The 14,909-nt window shown below is 40.1% G+C and overlaps 1 protein-coding gene across 4 annotated transcripts in view; it reads right to left on the bottom strand.

Annotated features, from left to right (window-relative positions):
* Far2 (fatty acyl-CoA reductase 2) overlaps positions 1–14,552 on the bottom strand; it is a 133,303-nt gene extending 118,751 nt beyond the window's left edge. For all 4 annotated transcript variants that reach the window (XM_048802487.1, XM_048802488.1, XM_048802489.1 and 1 more), the window contains exon 1: positions 14,092–14,552. The gene's annotated coding sequence lies outside the window, so the exon portion shown is untranslated. The remainder of the gene's footprint in view (positions 1–14,091) is intronic.
* Between the last annotated feature and the right edge of the window lie 357 nt (positions 14,553–14,909).

Below are 14,909 nucleotides of genomic sequence, written 5' to 3'. Positions count from 1 at the left end.
GAATGCATTACAATTCATATTACACACATAGAGCACTTTTTCATATCTCTGGTTGTACACAAAGTAGAGTCACATCCTTCTGTCTTCATACATGTTCTTAGGAATGAGACAGGGTCTTGCTAAATTGTTTTGAGCCTAGCTAAATTTCTGAGGCTGGCCTTGAACTAGCAATCTTCCTGCCTCAGTCTCCCAAGCTTCTGGGATTACAGATGTGTACCACCACGCGTGGCCAGACTTTCCTGTTTCTTTTGAAATGATATCACTGCTCATTCAGTCACTCGGCTGGAAAACTCCAAATTGACCTTGATTTCTTCTCTATTTCTCTATGACTAGAATCCAAATAATATTCATTAAATCTTTCTTAGCAGGAGCTGTAGAAACAAAGGACTTGAGAAAAGAAAGAAACTTTCAATATAATGTACCAATGGTCTCTGATTTTTCAACTTTCCAGTGGTGTGAAAGTAATATGCATTCAGTAGAAACCATATTTCAGATTTTGAATTTTGAACTTTTCCTGATCTAGCAATACATACACAATATTGGGCTTTCATGCTGAAAGTTCCCAGTCAGCCATTCTATCATAAGAGTAAACAACCCACACTCTGCAGTGCACAGTGTTGCTAAGTTACAACGTTCATAGGTGAGGCATATTAAATGCATATTTGTCTTACAGTATTTTATTGGGACATAACCCCATTTCGAGTCAAGGAGGATCTGTAGTTGTTTATCTCATGCAGATATAGTGACTGAGTGAGCTGGTAGCAAAAGCACAAGAGCTGTGCTGGTCATTGCTCTACATTCTCCCTCAATTATACAAGACCTCTCTCATTGGATTAATACCATAGATAATAGCTCTCTCAAGAACTTCAGGACCAATTGTCATTCTCTAACTCTCATATATGGCAATAGCTCAATTCATTGAACACTTTACTCTGGACCAACCACTTTTTTTTAAAGTAAAAAAGCCAGTCAGTATAATACTTCTATGGTATTTACTATCATAAACCCCATTTTACAAATAGCAAACTATGGCAAAGAGAAATTAAAGTGACTCACCTACAATGCACATTCTGTAGACTAGCTTTAGAAGTCATGCCTTAGACCACTCTCTCATACGTCCTTCACCCCCACTACCCTTCATTGGGCAAAGCTCAGACTTACATACTCTGGGAAGTGCTTGCTAATTCTCCTCTCACTCTGGGATAAGTTGAAAATCTTCTCCACCTGTGGCCCTTGTTCATATCATGTTTACATAGTTGACTACTTATTTGTCTATTTTCTCCACTGGATTGCACATACTTTGGGAGCAATGACTATTCTACTCTTTTTAATGTTCACAGGATTTGATACAATACCTGATACTGAGATAACTAAACAGATATCCATTGAATGGTCTTTTCCATTAACCTTCCTCTTCATTCCATCTATTTTCCATCTTGAAGTGAGCTGGGAAAAAGCAGTTTCGTGTATAAGTTCAGTAAAGACAGGTCACCCCTTCATTTGCCTTCATTAATAACTGAGATAAGTCTTTTTACTACAGTTCCACAAATGTTTGGACATGAACTTTTCACACTATTAACAGAAATTTTTTCACCCATAGTCACTATATCTAGAATCAGATTTGTTTTAATTTTTATACTTTGATTTTTTTAGAGTGAAATAATTCCATGAAGATGCATTCATTTCTATTATTTTATTTAAGCTCTTAGATCAGAAATTAAGTTTCTGCAAGGAGGTGAGAGAAGTATTTGGCCTTAACAGTGAATATACTAGAACATTCATAGCTAAAATGGGCTTGAGAAGTTGTTATGGTGAGATATGCTTTAAATGACTTTATGTTTAAATGTGCTGGTTTTAACGGAAGTGTCCAGACTGCTACTATGTCCTCTGATGTAAAGTCATATGCAGATTTCTAATAAATAATGTTAAGTTAGATGGATATCCAGATAGAAAAGTACACTTTCATATTTCACTTCATTTAAAAAAGTAATTCTGCATGAAGAGCAGATGTTAGTGTGAAAAGCAAAACAATATTTTTTAAAAGAAAATATCTTTCTGATCTTTGAGTAGAAAAAAACAAAACCCCACTAACTATAGAAGAATGATACTAAAAAATTGAACTGTATTGAAACTAAGAATTTGTGTTCGTTGAAAGAAAAAAGAATGAAAAGGCAAGCCATAGATTTGAGAAGACATTCATAAAACATATTCGGCAAAATAATTAGATCCAGTATATATGTCCCACACATCTTTATGAAAAGGTAAATTATTCAATTATCTTAGAAGAGGGAGATACCCTAAAGCCACAAGAAATCAATAAACACCGTTTTTCATGTGTTTATTTGTTTCTCTGGACACCCCATTTTTCAGTGTCTAGAGAAACAAATAAATCCACTCTCATATAACTTATTCTCCCACCAACATAGCTAAAATCAAAATGACAGAAAATAAGAAGCACTGTCAAGAATGTAAAACAAGGGGAACTCTGGACTACTGTTACTGGGAGTATAAATTCAACAATCACTTTGGACATCTCTTTGGCAGGTTTTTATTAAAACTCTCTACCCAAAGTAATCCCACACCTAGATATACCAAACAGAAATATGTACATATGTTCGACACAAGGTATTCACAAGAATATTCTCAGCAGCACTATTCCTAAGAGCCCCGCCACGAATCTGTCCAAGACTTCCCCAACTATAGAACACATGAAGTGTGGTTTATCCACCCTATGGAATATGACAATGAGAATGAATAATCTACAAAAACCACAACAGTGTGGATGGATCTCACAGCACAATGTTAAGCAAAGAAATCAGACACAGAAGAATGCAAACTATATGGTGTCATTACTAAAAACCTCCAAAAGCTAACAAAACTACTCTGTATTTTTATCTGGTTAATCTGTGAGTTAGAAGTCAAGGTAGTGGTTACTTTGGGGGCAATGGTGACTGGCCCGGAGTGTGAAGGGGCTTCTAGTTGCTGATGATAATTTTGTTTTTGGAAGCTAGAACCTGAGAGGTGATTAAATATGTTAACAGTCTGGTATTTATGACATATTCACTTTTCCACAGGTGTGTTGTACCTAATATAATAATAAAAATCACATAGCAATGAGTGCAGTCAATGGCCATTGCTTACGTTTATTATTAGCCCACACCTAAAATGTATGTCTGTTTTTGTTTCTTGAGCACACAGAAAGTACTTTGTTTCATCACAATATTCTACTGTGATAAGAAGGAATCCAGTACTAGTTTCATGGGTTGAATTGTGTCTCCCCACCCCCATTCTTATTTTGAAGTTCTAAATTCCATGAACTTAGAAGTAATCTTCTTTGTAAATATGATAATTGCAGAAATAATTAGCAAAAATGAGATTACACTGGAATCAGGTGAGTCCCTCACCCAACATGACGGGTGTCCTTAAAACATGAGGAAATTTGGGCACAGGTAAGCACAGAGGGAAGATAATGTGAAAACCCAGGGAGAACACAGTCATCTGCAAGCCAAGAAAGAGTGATCTGGAAAGACCACTTGCAGCCCCAGAAAGAATCAATCTTGCTGACATCTTGATCTCAGACTCCCAGCCTCCAGAACTGTGACACACCATGTTTATGTGTTTAAACCACTCAGTTTGTGGTACTTGTTACAGCAGTCCTAGCAAATGAATAAATTGGAAAAATGGAAAGATTACTAAGTTTCCTATGGACACTCTCCAGAAAGCAGGAAGGGAAGGCGGTGCTGATGTATCCTCTGCCCTGGAATGCTCACCCCCCATACTCTGCCTCCATTAGCATCTCACACACTTGGTAAGGCTACTGTAGGGAGTGGGGGGCATGGAAGCTCATGCAGGGGAATGATAAGACACTTTCTCTGTTTTGGAACGATGTTATGCTCTGAATCATGCAATATACTGAGACGGCACATAAAATTCTACGCATCCCAAGTGGCCATAAGGTCCTCAGAGAGGAATCCTCAGAATTTCCTGAGCTGGCAGTGGCCAGGGTCTGAAGTAATTAAAGGAACTAAAATGGTCCACTTGATCGTACCTGAAGCAGTGGTTCCCATCTTGTTTGGTCATGACCTCTGTGAGAATCTATTGAAAGTTATATATCTTCTTATGAGACAAACGTCGATGTCACCCTGATCTTTAAGGCAGAGAATTCATTTTGATCCTGCTTCCAGAAATAAAGAGGTATGGCTGAAGACAATGGGGTTCCCCTTGTCACCTCAGAGGAAGTTGGCTTCATTAGATCCCATGCCAAGACTCAAAGGTACCATTGTGGAAACTTTGTGACTTCCCCACATGGGTTATTTTTGCTCTTTCCCTCTCATGTTTTCCATAGTGATTAGCAGATAATTAGAACACAAGAGATTATGTGCCTATCTTTAGAGATAGAAAGGAAGGGGAAAGCCGAAGGATGCACGAATTACCCAGCCAGATTTGGGGAAAGAGGAGACAAGTGGGGAGAGTGAGTAACCAAGAGGAGAGGGCACAGGCTTTTTGGTAAGTAAAAACAAAAACCATTGCTTTCTTAGAAAGAATGCTCATTACCTTTCCTGTGGGATTCCCAGTATTTTATTTAACTCCATTTCCCATCACACCTTTATCAGTGTTAACTGCTAGGGGTATGAGCTACAGTATATCATTGATTAGGCCTGGTTAGTAAGGGAAAGATGAGTAAATAAAGATATATAGCACTTTATCTGTTTACACTGGAGTATGTTACTGAAAGATTTCATAAACTCTTGAATTGTAAGTTGCCAACATGCTCAAAAAGTATAGGGTGCTAATGCTTAAGGACAGGTACTATAACTTATTCACCATTATATTTGCAAAACTAAATTGTCTCTCTGGCACATAGTAAATACTCAATAAATAGTATGAGTAAATAAATGAATAAGTGGGTTGGAATGATCATGGGATTTGTGTCATAAATTTGGATACAAGTCTAGATGTGACCATTAAATAGATGTGTGACAATGTCTTCAGGACTGGCTTCCTATTCCACAAAATGAGGAAATTGGGCCAAATATAAATATGATACTGAAACATTCTACAATTTAGAGTATACCCAGTAAAACAAGCTCTTTGCAGTCACTGATATGTATTGTAGACAAGATGGTGTGATACATGCCAACATATAGGAAGTCTAGAAGTTAGGAAAGTCTAATTTAGAAAAAAAAAATCTTTTTTTTTTTTTTGTTCTATCCTTAAAGAAACTGAGACCTAAATTTGCCTAAAGTGCAATCCTGTGATCATCAATGTACTCAGCAGCACTTGCATAACCACTGCCTTGGGCAGGACTGGACCAAAATAGTAGGAGAGAAAGAAGGGAGAGACAGTGTCACAATCCTACAAAGGAGAGAGTTTTGACAAGTACAAGTTGCTGGGAAAGAAGCAAACTGCTCCTTTGGTTGAGAGAAATTAGCATTTTCAAGCCATCAGAGATTCCTGCAGCTTTGACATCAGTCCTATTAGTGGATTTCAATGCTCTGAAAGCTCTTTGGTAGGAGAACAAGTGTCCATCTTTGAGATTATGTGCTTATCTTCAGGAGACAGAGTATAAACAAAACCCAAGAGAACTAAGACTGAACTCATACTAAGGGAATAGAGTAGGATGGAATAAAAATAGACTGACATAAACTCTATATATTATTATTAATAATATTGTTTTATTAACATTTAATAGTATTTACCAGGACAAAAATACTAATTTGGGGGGTGGGTACTGGGGATTGAACTCAGGGGCACTCGACCACTGAGCCACATCCCCAGCCCTATTTTGTAATTTATTTAGAGACAGGGTCTCACTGAGTTGCTTAGCACCTCACTGTTGCTGAGGCTGGCTTTGAACTCATGATCCTCCTGCCTCAGCCTCCTCAGCTGCTGGACTGCAGGCATGCACCACTATGCCCAGCAAAAGTATTAATTTAAGTGAACTATTTCCTCTTTAACTCTTAGATGAATGACTGTGTTTCATTAAATTAATATGACTCATCTTTAAGATGTTTTTATTACTTGCTAAAACCATGCTGCTACCATCCACAAACCTTTTAGTATTAAATGTCCTTTTTTGAAACTCATAAGCAAAAATCTTAAATATATGTGCACACGGAATTATTACAGCTTCTTTTATTCAGTCTATCCACTTCTTCTGGCAGATTTTGATTTCTTGACAGTATTATGCATCAGTGGATCTAATTCTGCTTGAAGTGCTTAAATGGTTTTAAATATGTAGGGATCAGACACATAATAATGATCTTTCTAATTTCCAAGGATCCAGCCCTCAAGGATTCCTGGGGGTTTCTGCTAACTTTTGTGGACTGTGTCCTCTCAATGACCTGTGATTAAAAAGTGCACCATTTTTAAAAATGACCTAAAATGTGGGGCATTTTCACAATTGCTTTCTCATTTTTTGGCTCAGGCAATATTTCTCTTGCCTCCTGTTATTCACCATCGAATGTTAGTGACCTTACAACTCCTCAGCTGAGGTGGGAGGATAGGAAAGAGGATTGGAGAGGCCCTATTTTTGGCTGTGCTACCTAAATTCCCAGGAAGAACTTAGCTTTCCCTTTCTCCTTTCAAGAGTTGTGCTGCACTGTTTAGGAACCAGATCTGCAGAACCTGGGAAGTTAAGTGCCTTGAAAACAAAATAATAGGACATCCAAAAGCCATAGGGGCACATTTTATCAACTGCAGCTTAAAAATACTTTTTCTGGACTGAAAAGGTTAAGGATGCACACTTTTAAATAAAACATGACTGAAACAATGAACAAATGTTACTCTTATGGTGTGGTAATTACAGTAAGTCTATGTTTTTTTTCCACACTTACTTAGTCACATTATTGGCTACACAAAGAAATACATAATTGTCTTTGATACAGGTGTAGAATAAATTTGGAAAAATGTCTATTAAATGAAGATTGCATTTGAAATCAGTTCTCTATTTAAAGCCAAGTCTTATTATAAAGTAAATCTCCTAATCAATACTGCTGGTAATGAGTCCCATATTACATACTGCTTGATCTCACAAAACATCCTGATCTGGTAAGATTTCATGAGAACTGTGATAGAACTAAGTACCAAGTCTCAAGTATCTATTTTTTCTAAGTCCCACGGAAGTACTTGGAATGGCTGTACCCAAATTTTGTACCTATTCTATGCTGTAAAACAACTGGGGATCCTCACACCAAGGATTCTGATTCAGTAGATATGAGGTGTTGACAACAAAGTGTATTTCTGTCACCCAAAATTAAGACTGTCACCTCTGAACATCACTCTTCACAAATGTGTTAATAAAAAAAATAGATTTGCCTCATTATTGAAGTAAAAAAAAGACGTGAATACTCACAGGAAATCCATGCTCAGAGGAAGCAAATTTCAATAGCTGAGTAATATTAAGGTTAATTGCCTCCTCTACCTCGTAAGGCTTTGGTATATTTATCTGAATGCTCATTGTTCATAGATGAGTTCAAGTGTTTGAATAGTTTAAAAGCTCTCACTTTGAAGACTATTTCTGCTCTTAATATTGCATGTAACCATTAGCTATACTAGTATTCTGGAAAAAAAAAAGCCTTTTCCAGACTCTAATACCAATAATATTTGAGGAGCTACTAGGAAATCAGCTCATTTATTTATATTTCTGCCACCTAATATATGAGATCAATGAAAAGCAAAACAATTAATAATACCTGTGGCTGGTGAGTTTTTTTGCCTAGAGTAGGGGTTGGTGACACATTTCCTTTAAAGGGCCAGATGGCAAATATATAGCCTGTGAGGGTCAGTTACTCATTGGTTAGAGCACTAAGGCAGCCACAGCCAATATGATTTAGCTGAAAGATGTTGGCTGATTTCCAATAAAACTTTACTTTAGATGCTGAAATCTGAATTTCATATAATTTGCCCTTGCCATAGAATAATAGTATTGTTTGCATTTTTTCAACCATTTAAAATATAAGAACCACCCTTAGTTCAAAGGATACAGAAGAAGTCAGGTGCTAGATCTTACCCTCAGGTGGTATTTGCCAGTCCCTGGGGTAGAGTGCTGAATAGGTTAAACCACATTTGGATCCACAGCTCTGTGAACCCATTTCTTCTGTTAAGCTCTGTTGCATCATTCTTTGGTCACAGACTGGAGTACTAACTCCAGCCTACCACCAGACAAGTGCATGGGGAACAAGGAAAGTGAATGTGTAAGATGCACTGTAGAATCATTGCTCCTACAAACTCCCTAAGGAGTCCCCTGTGTTGCCTTGCAGGAGATGGACTACATGCATGCAATAAGGCCCCAAACATGAGAGCATGAACATGGAACACAAGAGGCCTCAGAACTCTCCACTGTTTATGCTTTGGGTTTCTCACCTCGTAAATCCAGGCTTGATAGAGTGCACCTCAGCAAGGTCCTGTACAGACTTACCAGGAAAGTGAAACCAGTTTGGTTTTAATAAGACTACAGATCTTGCCTGGGAATCTCTCTTATCCATATAACAGACCTGTTTTCATCATCAAGTTAATGCCTATAAGCAGAGTCAATTTGATTCTCCTACTTTCTCCAACTAAGTAACACTAAGAGATAAGAGAAGCTTATAGCTAATAGAGAGCTGTGGATGTTAAAACGTTTAATCTATTAATATAGGACAACATTTCCCAAAGGATGTCATGCTAAATGCCAACTCTGTTAGATGTTCCGCTAGAAAAAAGCATTTCAAGGTCTAACAAGTTTAGGATACGTGACATAAAATGTCCCTCCTTTTTTGATGATTCTTAATATGCATTAGTATATTAAAGGCTCTGAGGATTCCTGCAATAAAACTGCTTTTAGGTTAAATCAAGTGTTTTTCAAAATTAATTTTTCTTTTTCCTTTACTTAACTGTTATTAATATCCCAAGAAAATAAATGATCCACAAACTACATTCTGGGAAACACGGCTGTAGACAAGGAAGAAGGAGGGAGAGGTTTTAAGCAGGGGAGTGGATTATGTTTTAGAACAATCCTTTTGGGGAAGATCAGATTTTCTCCCCTCGTTTTTGCCAGTTTAGGAAACTATACTATATTGAACCCACAGCCTCAAGTCAGAAATACAGGAGCTCTATCTCTAGAGGTGACAATATTTTTTAAAAATTAAATAATGCAATCATGGTTTTAAAATGACTCAAACCTTACAGAGGACAGCATGAAAAGCAAATGTTTTCTCACTCCTAGCCCAATAGCCAGTACACTTTCTAGAGGGGTCACTTTCTGCTTTGTTTTTCAGTTCTTCTTATGGCAAGTCTAAATTACATGCACGTGAGCCTATTGTTTCGGATTCAAAAGTTAAGCAGTATATACTGAAGGAACTCATTCATACTTCTTCCGGACTTGCCCAGCCCCTATATTCGACCTGTCACCCACTGCATCAATCCTACTTTGAAGTTATATCTCAAGTCTCTGCACTTTAGGGCCTTTCCTTGTCAGCAGGCTTGCCTGTACCCTGTGCCTAATTATTCATCCTACGTTTGAGCCTTTTGCCCTCCAGTCCATTCTCCTTACTGACTCCAAATAGACTTCCTTAAAATATCATTTAGGACAGTCTCTGGCTTAAAAGTCTTCAAGGCTTAACTCTAAGATGAAAGTCAAAAACTTGATGAAGACCTGTGGAGTTGAGTGGGATCCACATCCTCCCCACCTCCCCACACTCTCATGCAGCAGCTCAGATACCAACTCACACACTCCAGCCACATGTGCTGTCTTTGTACCCTGAACACTTTCAGCCTTTTTTTCTCCCTTGGGCCTCCCCATCTGCAGTTTCCTCTGCCCAGATGCATCTCTTTCTCTCTCTCTGTGTCTCTTGAGTCAACTCCTATGCTCCTTTCTAATATTTCTTTGTCAAAGAATCCTTCCCAGAGTGCTGATCAATGCCAGTTTTCTCTCCTAGCACTCCATTCTTCTCCATACTACTTCCCACAATTTGTTACTATACATTTATTTTGTAAATGTCTGTAAATTCCAAAAGGGAACTTAACATCTGCTTTGTTTTCCACACTAAATGTGGGAAACTGCCATGGTGTCTGGTCACAGAATGGCTTTAATAAAAATGTATGACATGCATGAAGGCAGCTGGGAGGGATTTCTATTAGTTCTAGGTCCTGACTTCTCCTTACCTGCAACTCTAGCTCCATCTGACTTCCTCTTTTTTACAAACTTATCAACCACAAGTTTCATAATTTGTTCATCTCTGTGAGGACCAGAACTTTAACAGTCATCTCTTATACCTTTCCATTTAGGCCTTTCTCAGAATTTCGGTTTATTTCATTCTCTTCTGGGAAATCCATTGCTCTTATTTTCTGCACCACACATTTGGTGCCTAATGTTCTCTTTCCCTGCAATACTTTATTTGCTATTGTTAATTAATACCTTATATTTGCCTATTTTGTCTTGCTAATGATGTCAAAGGTTTATTGTATGCAGGACCTGGTAAGTACTGTACTAATGTACAATGCATGCCCCTGCCTAGAGTGGGTGCATGAAAGAAGTCATTGTCATCCACCACTCTTAGTTGCCTCTATTATGAGATCTTGTGATGGGAGTTTGATCCATTTCCTTCTACTGTGTTTTCTTCAAGAGTTCTGACTGCACTGCCATCATGCTGGAAAGGAAAGGTGGGATACAGAAAATTTCTGACATCACAGAGAAGGACTCAACGGAGAAGAGTGGACACAGTGGACTGACCTGAGTTTTCTTGGTTCCTCCTTAGCAGGCACCAGAGATACAGAGATAAGGACAATTTGGTAAGGAACAGGTGCCCTTTATTGATTAAATATGTCCTAGAATATTTACGATGGTGTCTTGATCAAGATTTTGAATGTGTTGGACTTTTAGAATTAAATGAAGCATGGAGAACTACCTCCTAAAGAAAATTTCAATTATTGACTCACTTTCTCATTGTTTAATTTGTGGATGATTTAGATGCAAACATTAATTTAATTCAGGAATTGTCTTTGGGATCCAAGAAGTTATTGTTTACCTTCAGTTGCCTGTTCCAATCTTGTACAAATAATAATATTAGGAATATTTAAAATACTGAATACTACTTAGATACTTTGTTTTATTTTATTTTTACCAAAATATAGGGTTATAAATGCTTTGAAATGCATGTATGTGTGTGTGTGTGTGTGTGTAATTTCTATTAGTCTTTAAAACAATCCTGTGTGGAATACTGAATAGCTAATATTATTACCATCTTATAATTGATAGCTCTGACACAGAAAATTTGTGACTTATTAAAGGTTATGAAAAGAATTAGTGATAGTCCCAGAACATGAGCCTGTGTATCTTGTAATATAAATTAAGAATGATTTCTGGTACACTGTACTCCAAAACCTTTATAAGGTACTTAACCTATCTTCCTAAAGCTACTTCTAAAAAAATGGAGTAGAAAGGGTAAGCCTGTAATAATGCCATCTTTGTTAGCATGAAATTATTTGACACCAGTAAACATTTTTATAATTATTTTCTTTTTACCTAAGATAACACAACCACCTCTAAGATAAATAGAATAGAGTATCATCTGTTGTCTTTATTTTGTCAGTGGGGAAACTGAGATAAAGACAAGCTTAATGACATGCCTGAGCATATCTAAGCAAGCAGAGGTTAAATTCCAGGTTGTGGTGGTGAAGTCACCTTAAAAATGGAACTTCTGTAAGACGATGTTGTTATTTGGTAAGTTCTGGAATGAGATTGTCAGCCTGGGTTCATGGCATAATATGCAGGACCCAGTGCAAAGTGAAAATTTAGAGCCCCTTGTTTGAAAAATAAGGTAGCAGACAGTGGCAGCAAAATATTAAACAGATTGCCCTCTTAAGTGTAGGGTTCCACGAAACTAGACAATTTGATAAGGAACAGGTGCCCTTTATTGATTAAATATGTCCTTCCACAAAGCTGGTCTTGCCTGGAGTCCCTGGATGTCTAGAATGGGGGCGTTTGAACGTTACAAGGTTGTGAACTCCTCAAAGTGTAAGCAGAATTCTGTGTTAATGTGCACATGTTTGTTTTTTATATTCCATTTTAACCCATACTCAAAAGAGGTCTGTTAATGAAAGTAGGCATTAAGACCATTTCTTCAAGAATGATGTATGATCCTACAGAGACTACAACGTCAGAATGTATTGGCAGGTACAAGCGTGTGGCGGTTCTAGGTATGATCCTCCATGAGAACGTATTTGTGAGTAAGTGAATTTTTGTGAACACTTGAGAGTTAATACAAAAAACAAGCAATTTTAAGGCTGACTAGATGTTACACTCAAGAAGGCATCTTCAGAAAGGCAATGGAGAGATGGGATGGTTCAGATGACCATATTCTTGATATATCTCAGTGATACCCACAGATGAACTATGTATTTTTCAGCCCTTAAAGAAAGTTTCTTCATCTTCTTCTGAGGCTGGGTTATGTTTAGCTTCCTTTAAGGGAAAGTAGATTATCACATTAATTTTTTCCAGTGATGATAAGACTTACCAAATCATGGTGATTTATTAGAACCAAATATTAGAAATCAGAGTAAGGTAGGAATCTGTTGACAAAACAAGTGCAGAAGATGTCCTCAAAAAATGGGGAAAGACTGGGGCTGGAGTTGTGGCTCAGTTGTAGAGCCTTTGCCTAGCATATGTGAGGTACTGGATTCGATCCTCAGCACCACATGAAAATAAATAAATAAATAAAGGTAAATTTTAAAAAAGCAATGGGAAAGACCTGAATTATTAGAAACACTACAAGTAAAATGTCAGGACACTTGACTCTTTGCCAGTTAAAACTTCTTGGCCATCTCTAGAAACTCCACATACAAATATCCCTAGAAGTTTGTTAAGATGTCACTCTTACACTTTGACAGCCTGGCTTACGTTTTTATTTAGTTCCTTTGTCCTACTTTATGGCTTTTGTACTAAATATGCACCTGAGTCAAATCTCCAACTCATGTAAATGGAAATATAGAGAAGGGTAATGGAAACCACAGGGTAATTCTCAAATTTCCATTTGCACAGTGTCAAACTTCTCTGGACACAGCATCTAACCAGCAGAAAAACACCATCCACTTGAGTTTTCAGTCACTTTGCTATTCCCATTATGTCCTCTTTCATGCACATGAAAGAACTAGTTGCCAAAGTCTTGCAGATTCAGCCATAACCTTGGATGCTCACACTAGGTAACTCATACATGGCAGGAAAAAAAATGTTCATAATCCTACTTGCCAGGAGAAGTGACAAAGTAAAGATATTGTCAGGAAAGGCACATTCCTATAATTTCTAGAATAAGGCTGGACAGGAATTTTATCTAATTGACCCCAATTGTCCCGCGGGTACTCTTACTCGCTGCGAGCGAGCAGCTTTCTAGAAAGCCATCTACTTCAGTTGGAGTCTTCAGGAACCTGCTCTCTTGCTCTCCCCGCGCTGCCCCAAACACAGGAAGAGGTCAAAAACTTCCAACCTCACTTTACTGCCCGGGTGCTTTTCAGCCTCGGATGGGCTACCCTGGCTAGTCCTGAGTGGGAGGGTCCGAACGTGCACAGCGAGGGGTGGGGCCAGGGGCGATCGAGGACGCGCTTCGGGCCGGGACAGCACGCCCAGGCTGTCCCGGGGCTGGAGGGGACCCGCTGCCGGCGCCGCTCGACACGTGGCCCCAGAATTTGCGCGCTCTCTCCAGGAATAGCGCCAGGGGCCAAGGAGGCCTACGTGGGACCCATTCCGACGCCTCTCTCCCTGGTCCCTAGCCACCAGAGCGAGGTCCTCCACATTAACCTTTTCTGGCCCTCCCAGGCTCACCGCGGTTTCACCCCCTGCGCACCCTACCTTGGCGCGCTCTGCCAAAGCCAATCGTGCCTACAGGCGAGTGGCGACTGGGGTGCGGCTGGGGGCCGCTTTAGGGGTCAGAACCACTGCAAATGCCTCTCTCCTCCCTCCCGGCTTCATGCCCACCCTCCTCGAGGTCCCTCAGGGATCCGCCCCTCCCTGCTAACCCAGCCGATCCCTCCCTCCCGGGGGAGGGCCACCCCCAGCCCGGTCTTTGCCTTCGGAGCGCGTGGGCTCAGCGAGCGGAAGGGCAGGGGACCCTGGAATACCTGCTCCTCCAGCACGGGGGTGGGTTTCAACTAGTGGTCCGCTAAATCCCGGTCCTTCCCCGAGGCTACGGGAAGTACTCCAGCCACAAGGAAACTGCTCTGGTCTTTCTGCTCCCAAACGTGACACTGTATATATCCGGCTCGGAGACTGGGTGTGGGGCGGGAGGAAACCACCCTCCCTCGACCTTCCCTGTCGTCGTTGGGCGCAGAGCCGTCGGCAACCTCTGCCCGGGGCGGGAGGAGGGCTAGGGGCCGTGGGGGCCCTACAGGCCTCCGGGCGACAGCATCGTAGGCAGGGCGGCTGTGCACGCAGGCCCGCCCCGCAGCCTCCATTCATTGAGCACCAAGCCGATCCACTCGCTATTACTCCAGGGTTTTTGTATGGGTTTCCCCCCACCACTCATTTTTTTTTTATTCGGTGGGTGAGGGGAAAGTTAGCTGGAAAGGCGCCCCTTCCTGGTCTGGAAAAGGGGAGTTCTCTTGCCTTGAAAGAGAAAGATTGGGGCGGGGTGGGGGGAGGGAGGCAGAGAAGAGAGGGTGGTTCTGGTCTGAACGCTTGGAGGACAAACCATTCCCCACCCCCTTAGCAGAGAAGGCAGCCACAGATTCCAGTTTCCCCAGCCTGTCTTCTTCGCACACCCCGTGGAAGGATGCTCTTGTACCTACTCCAGACGCTGCGGAGGCGCCCTGCAATGACCGACAAGCTTTTTAAAAAATCCAGGGGCGGGAGTGTAGGGAGGTGATGGGGAGGACGGGAGGCACGGTTTACTCATACTCTGGGTTTGAAGAGCAGATATCAGGCTCTGCTTGCTTGTGGT

Source organism: Marmota marmota, unplaced genomic scaffold (genome assembly GCF_001458135.2).
Source record: "Marmota marmota marmota unplaced genomic scaffold, marMar, whole genome shotgun sequence".
Taxonomy (NCBI): Eukaryota; Metazoa; Chordata; class Mammalia; order Rodentia; family Sciuridae; genus Marmota; species Marmota marmota.
Note: the sequence above shows the minus strand (reverse complement) of the source record. Positions and strands in the feature narration are given on the sequence as shown.